The 13,521-nt window shown below is 34.2% G+C and overlaps 1 long non-coding RNA gene across 1 annotated transcript in view; it reads right to left on the reverse strand.

Annotated features, from left to right (window-relative positions):
* Positions 1–13,521, reverse strand: part of LOC108393024 (uncharacterized) — a 38,851-nt gene that overhangs the window by 14,642 nt on the left and 10,688 nt on the right. Inside the window, exon 2 of the long non-coding RNA XR_001852168.3 lies at positions 3,270–3,346. This is a non-coding gene — a long non-coding RNA (uncharacterized lncRNA). The remainder of the gene's footprint in view (positions 1–3,269; positions 3,347–13,521) is intronic.

Below are 13,521 nucleotides of genomic sequence, written 5' to 3' on the forward strand. Positions count from 1 at the left end.
GAAAAATAGCATTAAATCAGTCAACCTATTTTTGGCAGAGCTGAAAGGCTGGGATCAGTCTAACAAAGTAGCTGTATTTTGACAGAATTGATGCAGTTTTGGTAATATTGCCAAACTCACACAAGTATCTGTAACCTGTTCTAATTACCCAGTGACTGTTTACATGATGAAAGTGAATGTTTTAAAAACACAAATGAATAGCTATTTCTGTTTGTAATTTTGTTGGTGTTTGCTTTTTGCCATAAGCTTGTACAATTAGACACAGCCATTTCTTGCCTTAGCATTCTATGATTCTACTTCCTACAGTGTTACAGTGATTTCTAGCATTAAAAATAATGTTCAGTAACCTGAACTTTAAAGTAGCAACTCAATCTGGCAAAAGGTTTTAAAAGGAATAGGCAGCATCTACTTTCATCAAGTAATGCACTTTATTAAGGAATTAATAATAGACCCACAATGAGACAGATATTGTGTTTCTAATTTACTGGTTAACTCATTGACTCTGCTTATATAATGACCTTCAATGAACTAGAGAATGATAGATACGGACCTAACCATCTTCAAACATACCTGCATTAATATTTTATTGATTGCATTTCATTTTAATTGTAGTACAGCTAATATTCCAGTAAGATAAATATCTTCCTTTATCTGAGAACCCCAGAGAACAGCAGCTTTGAAACATTTATCACAAAAATAAACACTGATTATTATCCAACAATTATGCATAAAAGTATCTGTGAGTGACTAGACTAATATAAGCCTTCATGTAAAACCAATGATTTATATCAAGCTTCACAGAAAAGCATGTTTCCACGGATACACAGTATATTCCCAACCTAGAGGGCTAGCTGAGAAAATGCACCCAAACTATTATTCACTTAAAGTCTTTATTTTTCCACAACTCTATCCTAGAGCCTGAAACTGAAAACCAAAGATGACCTTTTCCAAAACATTTTGTCAAAACCAAAGGAATTGTGTTTATTTATTTTAGATTTGAGTGAAAATGTGATAATTTGTGATCACGTGGTTTTTAACACTAATATTCTCTTTTCCAAGAGCAGTAGTCTGACTTTATGAAAGGTAGAAAAGTAATAGTAATTTCAGTCCACCGATATCTGTTGAAATTTAGTCATTCTACGTACATAAGTGGGAAACTTCAGGAGCAATCTGGGTCAGCTTATTAAAGTTACTCCAGGAAAGAATCCCCAATTTGGTGGAGTTCCCATCCTCTGATCACTATTCTGCAAATTATTGGGGGCCTACTGTGTGCTAAGCACATAGTAATCTTCTCAAGCACACTCCTTATCACACTGTATTTTTCCAATGGAGTAAAGCATAAAACATCCAGTGGCTCAAGCTTGGGGCCATATTTCAGAGGCCAAATATCAACCCAATTCTGCAAAGGAAAGAAAGTCTGGTTATCCATTTTTAATAAACTGGCGCTCTAGTTTAAAAAAGATAGAAAGAAGAAAGGAAGTCTGAAGCTAGAAACTGTGAGTGTTCTATCTCATTGATCCCAATATCTTGTATAGCTCAACTCTGACTCACTTTCCTGAATAATGTACTTTTCCACGCCTGATTTTCTGCAGTCAGAGGAGGCAGCATAGCAAAGCATAAGAACACTGCCTCCGTGGCCAGACAAGTTTGCTTTTGAATTCTCACTTCTTCACTGACTAGATATGGAACTTGGCAAGTTTCTAAAACCTCTTTGAGCCTGTCTCTCCTTTAAGTTGGAAATAATATCCTACTCAAGGTTGCTGCAGGGATAAAATGAGATAATGTGAGTAAAGCTCTTAGTACTGCATCTGCAAATGACATGCACTCAGGAAAGTATAGCTTCAATTTAATCTTGTCATTAGCTGAGCATAGAGATGACAAATGGCCTAAGATTTATTAAGTTCCTAGTACTCCTTGGGCAAAAAAGAGGTTCTGGAAATTACCCTCTCCCCATCCCCCCTCCATCCAAATTTCTTCTTTATGAATTTCAGAGCTAATTCTCTAGCTTATGCACCATCTATGAATATCAGAGCTAATTCTCTAGCTTATGCACCATCTTTCCCTTTATCTCCTCTTTCTAATTCTTCATGATTCGTTGTAGAAATATCATTGCACATCAGCAAAACCATCAGCAGAGAAAAAGTGAAAAAGAAAAATAGTAAACATTCAAATTGTTACCTATAATTATTTATTAGTAGATATTTCCAAGTGGTGGAATTAATGATGATTTTTATCCTCTTGACTTAGGCTTTTTTATATCTTTGAAGCCCCTACATGTATTACTTTCATAAAAAGGAAAAATGTATTTTAAGAAATATGCATGTGTGCTTATAGCTAAGGGCAGTTACTTATTAAACTTAGTAAAGATGTGGTTGCAGGGGGTTGTCTGAAATAACTGGAATGTGCACAAATACTAAAAGAAAACTATTTTAGCAAAAAGTGCAGAACTTAGAATTGGAAGACATTGGTTTAAATCCGAGTACAATGATTTAGTAGTTGTGTTGCCTTTGTTACTTAACCTTTCTAAACCTCATTTCTCTCATCCTTAAAATGGGCTAGTAATATTCTCCAGTAACTCCTTGAAGATTAAGGGAGACTGCATGTGAAAAATGTATGACACATGGCACAGAGTTAGAGCTCAGAAGAAGTGTTAGTTGATTTAAAACCTGAAGAGTATCAAAACGCTTTTTATAAAAGAACTAAGCAGAAAACTGAGAGAAAAACTCCTACACTAATTAAAATTACCTCATGGAATTGGATATTCCATCTATACCTAAAGTGTAACATGGTGAAAGCTGAAATGAATATTTTTCCTTCTAGTCCCCTCTCAAAGTAACTCATTTTCTTATATTTGTTAATACTGTTGATGAAAAGATCCACTTTAAAGTTCCCCAAGCTAATAACAGCAATTCAGTCCAACTTCTGATTTTGCAGTATTCAATCTATTCCTTATTCCAATTGAGGTCTCCTCCGAAATACTGGTTTGATTCCATTCTTTTTATCTCCTTCAGTGTTTCCCAACCTGGGCACTATTGAAATTGGGCACTGGATTATTCTGTCTTGGAGGCCTGTTTTGTACATTGTGGGATATTTAGCACCATCTCTGACCCATATTTGGTGGCAATCAAACATTTTAGGTCATTGCCAAATGTCCCCTGGAGGCTGAAGTATTCCTGATAGAGAACCACTGCTCTACTTCACACCTGCTCTGTATCGATAGCACTCTTGAGTTACCCCAGTGGCCATATGACACTTAGTGTAATACTGACCTTTGAAAACATTTATGCCAAATTCAGTGTGTGAATCCAAAATTCTTATCATGAATCTCCATGTAACTTCCAGAAAGCTGTAAAAGAGGATGAAGAATATGTTGCATTCATATCTCAGATATTCTCCCCAAAACAGTGCTTTGTGCTCACCCTGTTTGAAGGTGTTATGCATTGCTAAGTGAAAAGGTCTCCCTCATGGCTACATCTCATTCTAAAAGCAAGCATTTAAAAAAAAATGACCTCATCTGTTTATTTTATGTTGTTATGTTAACTGCATTCAATATGTGTTTTTTTACATACTATCTTCTTATTTATTTACATTAGAACACATATCCATTGCAGTATAGAAGGAAAATGCAATCTGTTTCTGATACTACTATAATCCATACCAACATATCACTGTGTTCATTAAATGTTAAATAATCAAGTATTATGTTTTATATAATGCATAAGTCCTTAGTAGATATTATATGGATATTTAAGAGTGTTTTAATGATCTTTAGAGGAATTTATTGGCGTTTTTGCAAGTACGAAGAATGCATTATTATGTTTCCCATTTAAAATAAAATACTTGCTCTTGCTACCCAAAAATTTGCCTTCTCACATGTCTTTAGAAGTGGATTAGATTTAGATCATTAGGAATGCCTGTAGTTGTATTACCTGAGCATTTGCTATGTTAGACTTCGTGCTAAACATTCTATATACATTATCTCTTTAAAGTAAAGTACCTCAGCAGAGATGCCTAAAAGAAAAAAATAGATGCTAAGAGATAGAAGACTTCATTTAAAAAATTTTTTAGAAAACATTTAAGTAATTCTGTTTCTTAACCTTGAGATGAGATAAAAGTCTGGCTGTCCTCAGTGTAAGGATAGAGCATCTCATTCCCTTACTTTCCATTTACTCTTCCATCTTCACTGTTCTGGCTTCTGCACCACCATTTTATTAAAACTGTACCGGTCATATTCATCAATAGCCACTTGTATTGAACCCAGTGGGTTTCCATCCTTATCCCATGTGACTTCTTGACTTTTTTTTGTAATGCCGTTGCCCATTTGGTCTTTTTAAAAGACTCTATTCTCAAATATATATTCCAAACCTAGATTTCTTGCCTGATCTGCAGCCCTACATCCTAGACATCACAACTGTCTTACAGACACACCTATGATTCAATTATGCAAAGCTGAATTTAATCACATCTTTCTCCTGCTTGTCCTCCTGTGTTTCCCATTTCAGTAAATGGCTTCATGATGACCTCCATTTCTTTTGCCAGAATTAAGGTATTTTGCATGGCTTTTCCCTCTCCGTTCTCTCTTACTCAGTCAGTCATCAAATCCTGTTCTATCTTTTTAATAACTCTTAAATACATCATGTTTCCATTTAAATACCACCATCTTAGTTTTGATTTTCATAGTCTTTTGCCTATTTTGCAAAGCAGCTCCCTAACTGGCCTCCCAGGTAGTGCACAAAGTATTAAAATAAACTGCTTATTTTCCTGAATTGGCCAAATACATATGGTACCATAGATAAAAGGAACACCCGAAATAACTGTCAGACCATGCACAGGATGGGACTGGTACAGCAAGACTGCCAAGAGGCAGTGGGAGGACAGGCATTCGGTTCGGGTGGATCATGGAAGGGAGCTAAAGGTAATTACCAAGTCCTACAGGAAATGCCAAAGACTGAGGTCAGAACAAGAACCAAGGAGCAGTGGCTTTTGAATCCAGCCAAGGTAACTCACAGAGATAAACTAGGAACAGCGGTGGAGGGATTTCTAGGATTCTGCAGAATGTCCCATTTCTTATCTATATCATTTTTAATGGACCGGGTGCATACTTGTTGATTATGACACAGACATCTTAAAAGATGTCACATAATACCTTTCTTGAGATACATGGTCTGAAGAAGTGGGGCAACATATAACAACTGTGTATCAAAATAGGAGATTCTTGGGTTGAGGCATAAATAGTCTATAGAAGGGAATAAACTGAGTTATTTTGGGAAAAAGTAAAATTTATGTCTAATTATATGTGTTTTGTATCTCTTCTAATTCAAATTCATTCTAGAATCTCTTAAGACAAAGAACTTTGCCTTTACCCCAGACTGAACTATCTGTCTCTGCTTATAATGTCTGCTTAGGCAGGCACAGCAGGCTTCCTTCCCCATAGTAAAATTTTGCTTACTTTGAAACAGGATTCTCTATAATTTATTCTTGCCACTTGCCATTATCTTAGAGCAAGTGTCAATATGATATGTTGGTCGTTGGAGAGAAGAGTAAACAACCTATAAAATAATTAGTTACAGATAAATAAGGTGGTTAGCAAAGGATGTCATTTTAGGTAAAGTAAATACATAGAACTTGGAATATTTTTAAATACTGCAATAACTTATTTGGACAGAGACTGAAATAATAATTTGTTTTCTAATTAACATCAATTTCTTGGAAATAGTTCCCAGGCTCTGGTTAAAAACTACCTTCTCTTAATTTTCTATTTTACAAAAATTTCAATGAAAACAGATAAAACTGTTTATTATCTATCCAATGTTACAGATATATATAAATAAAAATTTGAGCTCATCTTATTCCTTGAACTGGTGATGAATAAAAGCAATACAGAAAGTAGAATTTGGAGATTGTATTGATATTTCCAATTTTAAGAAGTCTAATCTTATGAAGGCAAAATAAACATGGGGAGCTCTATTTAGTTCTTCATTTCGAAGTGCTAAATACTTTTATTTCCTTGTCCAAACTACAGTCCCTAACTGATTTTGTGGGTTCTGTTATCCTCAGGTATAACCCTGAATTTTATCTTTCTGAAGATAAAGAGTTATGGAACAGATTATATGAAATACTGTGTAGTTTAGAGTAATTAATAATAATTATAATAGCCGTGAATTAATAAATCCATTCTAATTGTAATTACATATAATAGTGAATTAGAAAATGACTTTATGTTAATGGATCAATGAGAGAAAAAAGAGGGTCTTTAAGTTTGCAGGAGAGTGGAAAGTTAATAGAGGATAAGGCTTTAAAGATATAATTTAAATGACTTGTCCATAAACATTTTTCACATATCTTCTGAGCAGACAAGATTTTTTTTTTCTACGACTCATCATGAAATGGTTCCATGCTGATAAACTCTCCCAATTTTTCCTCCAGATTGCATGGTAAAACATCACAAGGAACAGCTGTGGACCTGCCTAATGATATGATTTCCTGTGAGTAAAAAAGTGTACCTGCATAAATAAGGTGGCTTGTGTCAGCAGCTAAAAAATAGAGGGTCTGAACTGACCAATATGTACATGGCTAATATTGTTCTACCATATCAGTTTCTAGCGTTCTTTGTTTCCAGTAAAACCACTTGCATTTTTATCATACTTTATAGTTAGCAAAGTGATTTCACATACATTATCACATTGGGCCCTAAAGAAAATCCAGTGAGGTGGGTAGGACAGATTTTTGTCAGTGTATACTGATAAAACACACAGACATCTGGAAGATGGCCACAAAGGACCGTGGCCACTTTAAATCTCTCTCCAGGTAAGTAGGGTGGGGTGGATAAGAAGTTGACTGAGCAACTCAACAATAGGAAGCCACAGCTGAGCTCCCAGAGATGATTCCACAGAGAGAAGACATCTACTTTTTCAGTGATCTCGACCTCAATACCAAAAGGTCCTTTGTGTTTTTCTACAGAGTCTCCAATTCCAGGAACCTAACTACAGGGTTTACCCTCTGTGTACCTGCTTCCAAACAGCTTGATTTGGATCCCTTCCCAAACAGTCTGAAGGGGAAGGAGGTGCATTCATCTAGTTAGATTATGTGGAATATCAGAAATCAGGTGTAGTGGGGTGGTGGTGGGACCTCTTAAAACCTTTTGAATTCCTTTACTACCAAATTTGGTTAAAGCTGAAATCCTATTTGGAGAGGTAACAAAAGAAAACAGTCTCACAGACATGTAGAAAGAGAGATAGTAAAAGTTGTATCTGAAGAACTCTTTTAGCCCTCTTTAAGGACAGTTAAGAAATAGTAAGGGGACTTGCCTAAAACAATTGCATCTTTAGGATTAAGACAATAATGCCGAAATAGTGAGGGGACTTGCCTAAAACAATTGCATCTTTAGGATTAAGAGAATAATGTCAGACACAGACATTAACAACAGCAGAAAAAATCATTGGCTAAATAATGAAGTGATAGGAGGAAAGGAAGAAGGGAGGAAAGAAGACATGAAAAAGAAAACCAGGAACAGGACAAAGTACAAAGTTGAACTTCTCTTTTGTTTTTTCTCATTTCAGAAAAATATCCAGAAAAAAAAGCCATAATCATAGCTATTTGTATATAGGTTTAAAATCAGGAACTAGCTATACACCAACGTAAGTTATAAGTTGATGTCCAAGATCAATGACACATTTTTATTTTTGCAAATCTTAATTTGGAAGTCTAACTGTGAGCTATGGCATTGACCCTGGCAAAAAGATGAACATTTTACGGAAGTAAATGTCTCTAAGTCTATAAATAGAAATGTTTTCATTAACACACTTTTAATATTATGTCTCTAAAATAAACCATGATATGACAAAGTAGAAAACCTTTGCATTTCAGTTAATGCAAAACATGTGTATTTCTGCATTCAGAAATACATTCTATTGGCTGAATAGATTTCAGTTTCAATTTCATATGTTCGATAAATGCAAAGTTTTAAGCATGTTCTTAGTAAAATGTCAATTTGCACATATATTTGCTTCTAGTATTTGTTCCCATATGTTTCTTTACTTTCAGTTTAGTTCCTGAAGTTCTTAAAAACTATGTAGCATTCTTTTTTCTCCATCCCTGAGATGGACACTGATCTAACTCAAGTTAACGCATCTAAAAATTTAATTGTAAGTAAATAAACACAACATTCACTCACTGTAATAAAAATAGAGCAATAAAAATAATAACTGGAGTTATCTCAATCCTTTGTACTGTCCTGCACAAGGCATTTGGTAGGTAGTTCAGTTGTCCTCCATTCTAGAGCAGAGTTGCAAATGGCAATTTTGCATTTTATTGTGGATTTTAATAAATTTTTGCTGTATCAAATTGAAATTGATCAGCTCACATAGTAATCTACCTGAGACAAATATAACCAGGTGATTTCTATTATTTTGCTAACAATATCCCCCATTCACCTCCCCACTCCATTTTTATCACACAAGATAGTAAAGATCAGAAAGAGAAAACATTTGGAGATGTTATGACAATTGTTAGATTGAAATGTTTGCTGGATGGATGCTATTTTCTCTGAAGAAAGTATCTTTCAGTTTACCTCTATCTTGAACAATTGTCTAGTAATATTCTGATACTGGTTTAGTCCCCTGTCTTAAATAGCACAGGTTGTAGCACTGGTGGTGATAGAATCTAAAATTTGTGATGCTCACCTTATTCAGGACAATATCGATTTTTAACAGGAAAAAGTGGAAAATGGTCTTGTATTAATCCAAGGATCATAAAGATCAGCAAGGGGAGGAAGAGGGCACTCACAATCCCCAAATTCTTTATGATCAACTACACATGGTCCCCATTACACAGATAATTCTGAAATCTACTGTCTAATTTCTTGTTGTTGTTAATGGCTAGCATCCATTCTAATTGGTGGCTATATCCATTCTAATTGACCCAGTTATTTTTAACAGCTATAATTGAAGTAAAATTAATATGCAACAAACTGCTGGAATTTAACTGTATACAATTTTAGGTTTTCCCATGTGTACCCCTGTGAAACCATCACCACAGTCAAGATAATGAACATATCTATCACCCCCAAATTTTCCTTGTGCCTTTTGTCATTCCTGCCTCCTGATCCTTCCCCCAGACAACTACTGATCTGCTGCCTGTCACTATCCATTAGTTTGAATTTCCTAGACTATTATATAAATGATTTGTATTCTTTTTTTTTTTTTTTTTTTGTCTAGCTTCTTTCACTCAGCATGCTTATATTGAGATTTTTCCATGTTGTAAATGGGTTGGGTTTAGTTTTTTTTTTGTATTGCTGAGTAGTATTCCATTGTTAGAATATAATAGAATTTATCTATTCACCTATTGATGGGCTATTGTCTAAATGTTTAGGGTTAGTAGAGCCATGCAGGGCTGGGCTTTAGATAGATATGCTATTTTGATTACATTTTGCCTACTTTTCTAGCCTAGTTAGTAGTTTACAATAAGGTAACACTTAAAAGAAGTATTTCTGTTTCATAAATGGCATAACATTTACATCTCAGAATTGGTAAGTTACTACTCCTTTTTCCTCTAATTTAGGCTGAGTCTATATATTGAAACAATTTGTCACCTCAGTCAACAAGGTGTTTGAGTGCCCTGAATAGTCAAGTTAGGAAAAATAGCTGTTCTGAGGGCCTTGAGAATAAATACTGCTTTCCCCGAGTTTCATTGATTCTTTCCTTACTTACTCCTTTGTTTCTATCATTTGAGGAAATTATCTAAAACTTAAGCATTGTTAACATTTTAACTTTAAAAAAAATAAAATAATTACAGCCTTATTTCTATAACTAAGTCAAGGGTAAAAGGTATAGTTCATTAGAGGGAAAAAACTTCCTTTTGTATTTCATAATTTTAAGAGGTATTTAAAAGATGCAAGAATGAATTTCTTTTTTTAATTTCCAAAATCTGTTGATGTTTTTCTTTTAATTGGCTGATGGGTGTAGGACCACAATGGGGCAGATTTCTAATTTTATTGAGTGGCATTGTAGGAAAATGCTCATATTTCACAGGTATACCATTATTAACGCCCAGTCCAGTAGTCCTTTTTCATGCGGAACTCCCACTGGGAGTACCACGTGAGAAAGAAATGTAGGATGAGACCGGATTATTATAATTCACAAGACTAATTATGACTTTGAGTTTTCCTGGATAAGCTAATTCCTTCTGCACCCTAGGATCAGTAAGCACAAAAGTAGTCTCACAAGGATTTCATTACATTTAACATTACATATATTTATAAATAAATCCAGAGACATTAAATAGCACTTCAGTCCTCTATTTTCTTGTGTTTTTTTTTAATTATTTGAAAAAAATTTTTAAAGGCAATGCCACAGGTTGCACTTTCACTAAAAAATTAAAACAAAAAGTAATACACACCATTCACGTATTTTTGGGTGTTGATTCATTTGTTTTAAATGGACTATTTTTATTGGCATCACTGATGAGTAAGACTATCGGGCACATGGAAAAGCAAGCATTAAAGAGAACTTGAAAGAAAGGAGAACCAAACTACAATCCAGAGTTGGAAGGGAAAGAGGCAGAGAAGGACTGCTGGGAGATAAAAGCAGACTGTCAGGAGGGGCTCTGCTTAATTTTCATTTGTATTTGCAGAGAGCTTTGTGAGTGACATAAAATGACTAGATATTCTTCAACGATTTGAAATCTGTGTTTGATTTCTTGGTGTGACAAATCTCACAAACACTGATTCCAGAGTTTTCTATGATGCCACTATCAACAAATCCCTCCAACAGCCTTTTTTATTCAGTCACCCATTGTGCATCTATCTGAGAGGGAGTTTCTTTGTGTACTGAGTAATTTCCATGTGGTGAGGCTTCTTGTCTTCAGTTACCTCCAGTTTGATGATTTAGTCACAAAACTCACATAGCATTCAAAAAAGGAAACTCAAAGCAATATAGACTTTTGTGCCTTTTACAAAGAATTAGAGCTGCGTGCCCCTACCAATATGGCCATATATTATATAAGGTCAGTACTCCTTTTCACATGCCTCTAGTACAGATGCATTTTATGAGGTAGAACAGCAAACACTGAATCACTCTAGGAGAGATACACAAAACAAGTAATTATCACTAGTTGCAGAAAAATAATTATGCAGTTGTGTGAGGAAAACCAGTTTTTAACTGGGAGGAGAAACTCTACCAAAAAAAGCATGTGAAAAAGCTGAATGTTGTGCTCTGGAAAATAAAATATTCTATAAAACTTCCTAATGTAGCTGTATCATCCAGAAGAGGTACCATACTTTTTTATAATAGCACATTGCACACAGTATGCTGATACACCAGTCACATATAATTACTGCTATTTTCTGTTGACTTTTCTGTCAAAGTGACCATTTTTTCTATTATCGATTTGTCTAATATTTTAGCAAGAATACCTTTATTGTCACTTAATGCTTACCAGGAAGTCCTTGATTATGATTCAATAGACACGTAGGATCACCAGCAGTTCCTATTTGCAGTCAGCTAATCCTATCATAAATGTTACTGTATATTCTCTGTGTCCAAGATACATAAAATAGCATTTCCTGTAGGGAAAAAAGCTAACAGAGCTTTATTTGTAATATAGCATATTTTTCTTTACATTATATAGGACACCAGTGAAATGTGTACATCTCAACAGAAGGTATTTATCTCAAATATCTACAGTGAGTTCCCTCTGCTCTGACATATACCTAGCCCCGCTGAACCAAGAGGATTTTGTTTCCTTCCTGTGAAGCATGGCTATTCTGGGCCCTTTAACTAAATCCACCACCATGAATGAACTTCGAGCAGAAACAGCAAGTACAGCTACATTTAGGCTTATATCAGCATTTCCGTTGAGCACATTTTAAAACTGCATTTAAGTAATGTGGAGGTTATGACATGAAGTGACAAACCCCAAGCGTGTGAGCTGGATGGAACTCTTTAGCCAGACTTCCTGGGCCAGTGTACTCAAGTATATGGGCTAAAGAATGAGGCTTGGCTTTGAATCTGAATTTTCAGGAGTGTGAAGGCTCTTTTTAAAGTCTTAATATTAAACATATCTTATCTATACACCATAATGGCATCTGCGGCCAGCAAACAAGCTTGGGAAGCTTGAGCTAGTTTCCATCTTAATTCTTTTGATTGCTTCTTGCTGCGTCCTCCTCCCTCCCCTGCCCACAGTTGCTTACTGGACTCCACACCCTACAAAATGAAAAGAACAAACAAACAAGACTTCCTCTGGGGCAATTTCTGTGGTTGGATTCAAGTGAAATATAACTTTTCTGAGCAAAGCTCTGAAATTGGTTTAGCAATTTGAGGCTAGAAAAGAATTGGTCAAGATAGAATCTTTAAAAATCCATTTTGTGTTATGATGACCAGTGCAAACAAATGACCAATATATCTACTTCTAGCAAGTCTATACATATATCTATATACTCTTGTAAAATACAGAAACCTTGGTGCACATACCAAGGGCTCTATATTCATTTTAGCTTAGTTATTATTGTTAATATCTTTGGGACACTTATCAATTATAAATCTATTCTTATCTCCTAATCATTTCTAGAGCTTGATAGTAAATATGCATGTTGGTGTGATATTAAATAGTATTACTGTTAATAATGTTATTGTATACCATATTCTAAATGTTTTGGTAGACTAATATTTTCCTTCAACAATTTTAATGATGCAGTATAACCCAATATAAATTCTCAAATTATATATATATATATACATACATATACATACATATATATATATATATGCATATAGGGGTTTTAACAGACATTAAATATTACTAAATATTTTCCTATTTTGCAAATTATTTTATTTTTAAAAGGAGGAAAGTTTTTTTTAAACTTGGGAAAACAAATATTTGCTGTTAATCTCATATACTTATTTGGCTTAAAGCATATTAATGATTATTTTGGTTATTTAATAATCATTCTATTTAAAAAGTAGATCTCATTTTGGGGATTGAATTTTAAATATAATGTTAAGATTACTGTGATTAAGTACTTTGAATTCTTAAATATTCATTTTAACCACTTCTAACAAATTTAAGTTGAATGCTTTTAAAGTTCTTCTAAAACCATTGTCGGTTTTATTTTGTCAAAGCTGCTTCAAAACTTAGTCTACCACTGTGAATGAATTGCTTTTAATACAGAGATAGAAGAAAAAGAGGAGGGTAGATCCAGAAAGAGAAAAATGTCAAGTGAATCAATATGATTAATTAAATTAAATGTGGATTTATAAAACTCATATTCATAGATTTACACAATATATTCTCAGTGACATTTAAAATATTTGAAAATCTCTAAATAAAGCCCCATATACATGAAGACATTTTCAGTCTCTAAGAAAATTTGTAAAACCTTAACTACTTAATAGAATCATAGAACTTTACTGTCAATTACTATACATGTCAATAGTTGTTTGACAAAAAACAGGAAAAATGTTAATACATAAAGGTTTTAAAGAAAATAGTATCTGCTTTTGCAACTTTCTGAGATGTTTATGCATA

This window comes from Manis javanica, chromosome 1, assembly GCF_040802235.1.
Source record: "Manis javanica isolate MJ-LG chromosome 1, MJ_LKY, whole genome shotgun sequence".
Classification (NCBI taxonomy): domain Eukaryota; kingdom Metazoa; phylum Chordata; class Mammalia; order Pholidota; family Manidae; genus Manis; species Manis javanica.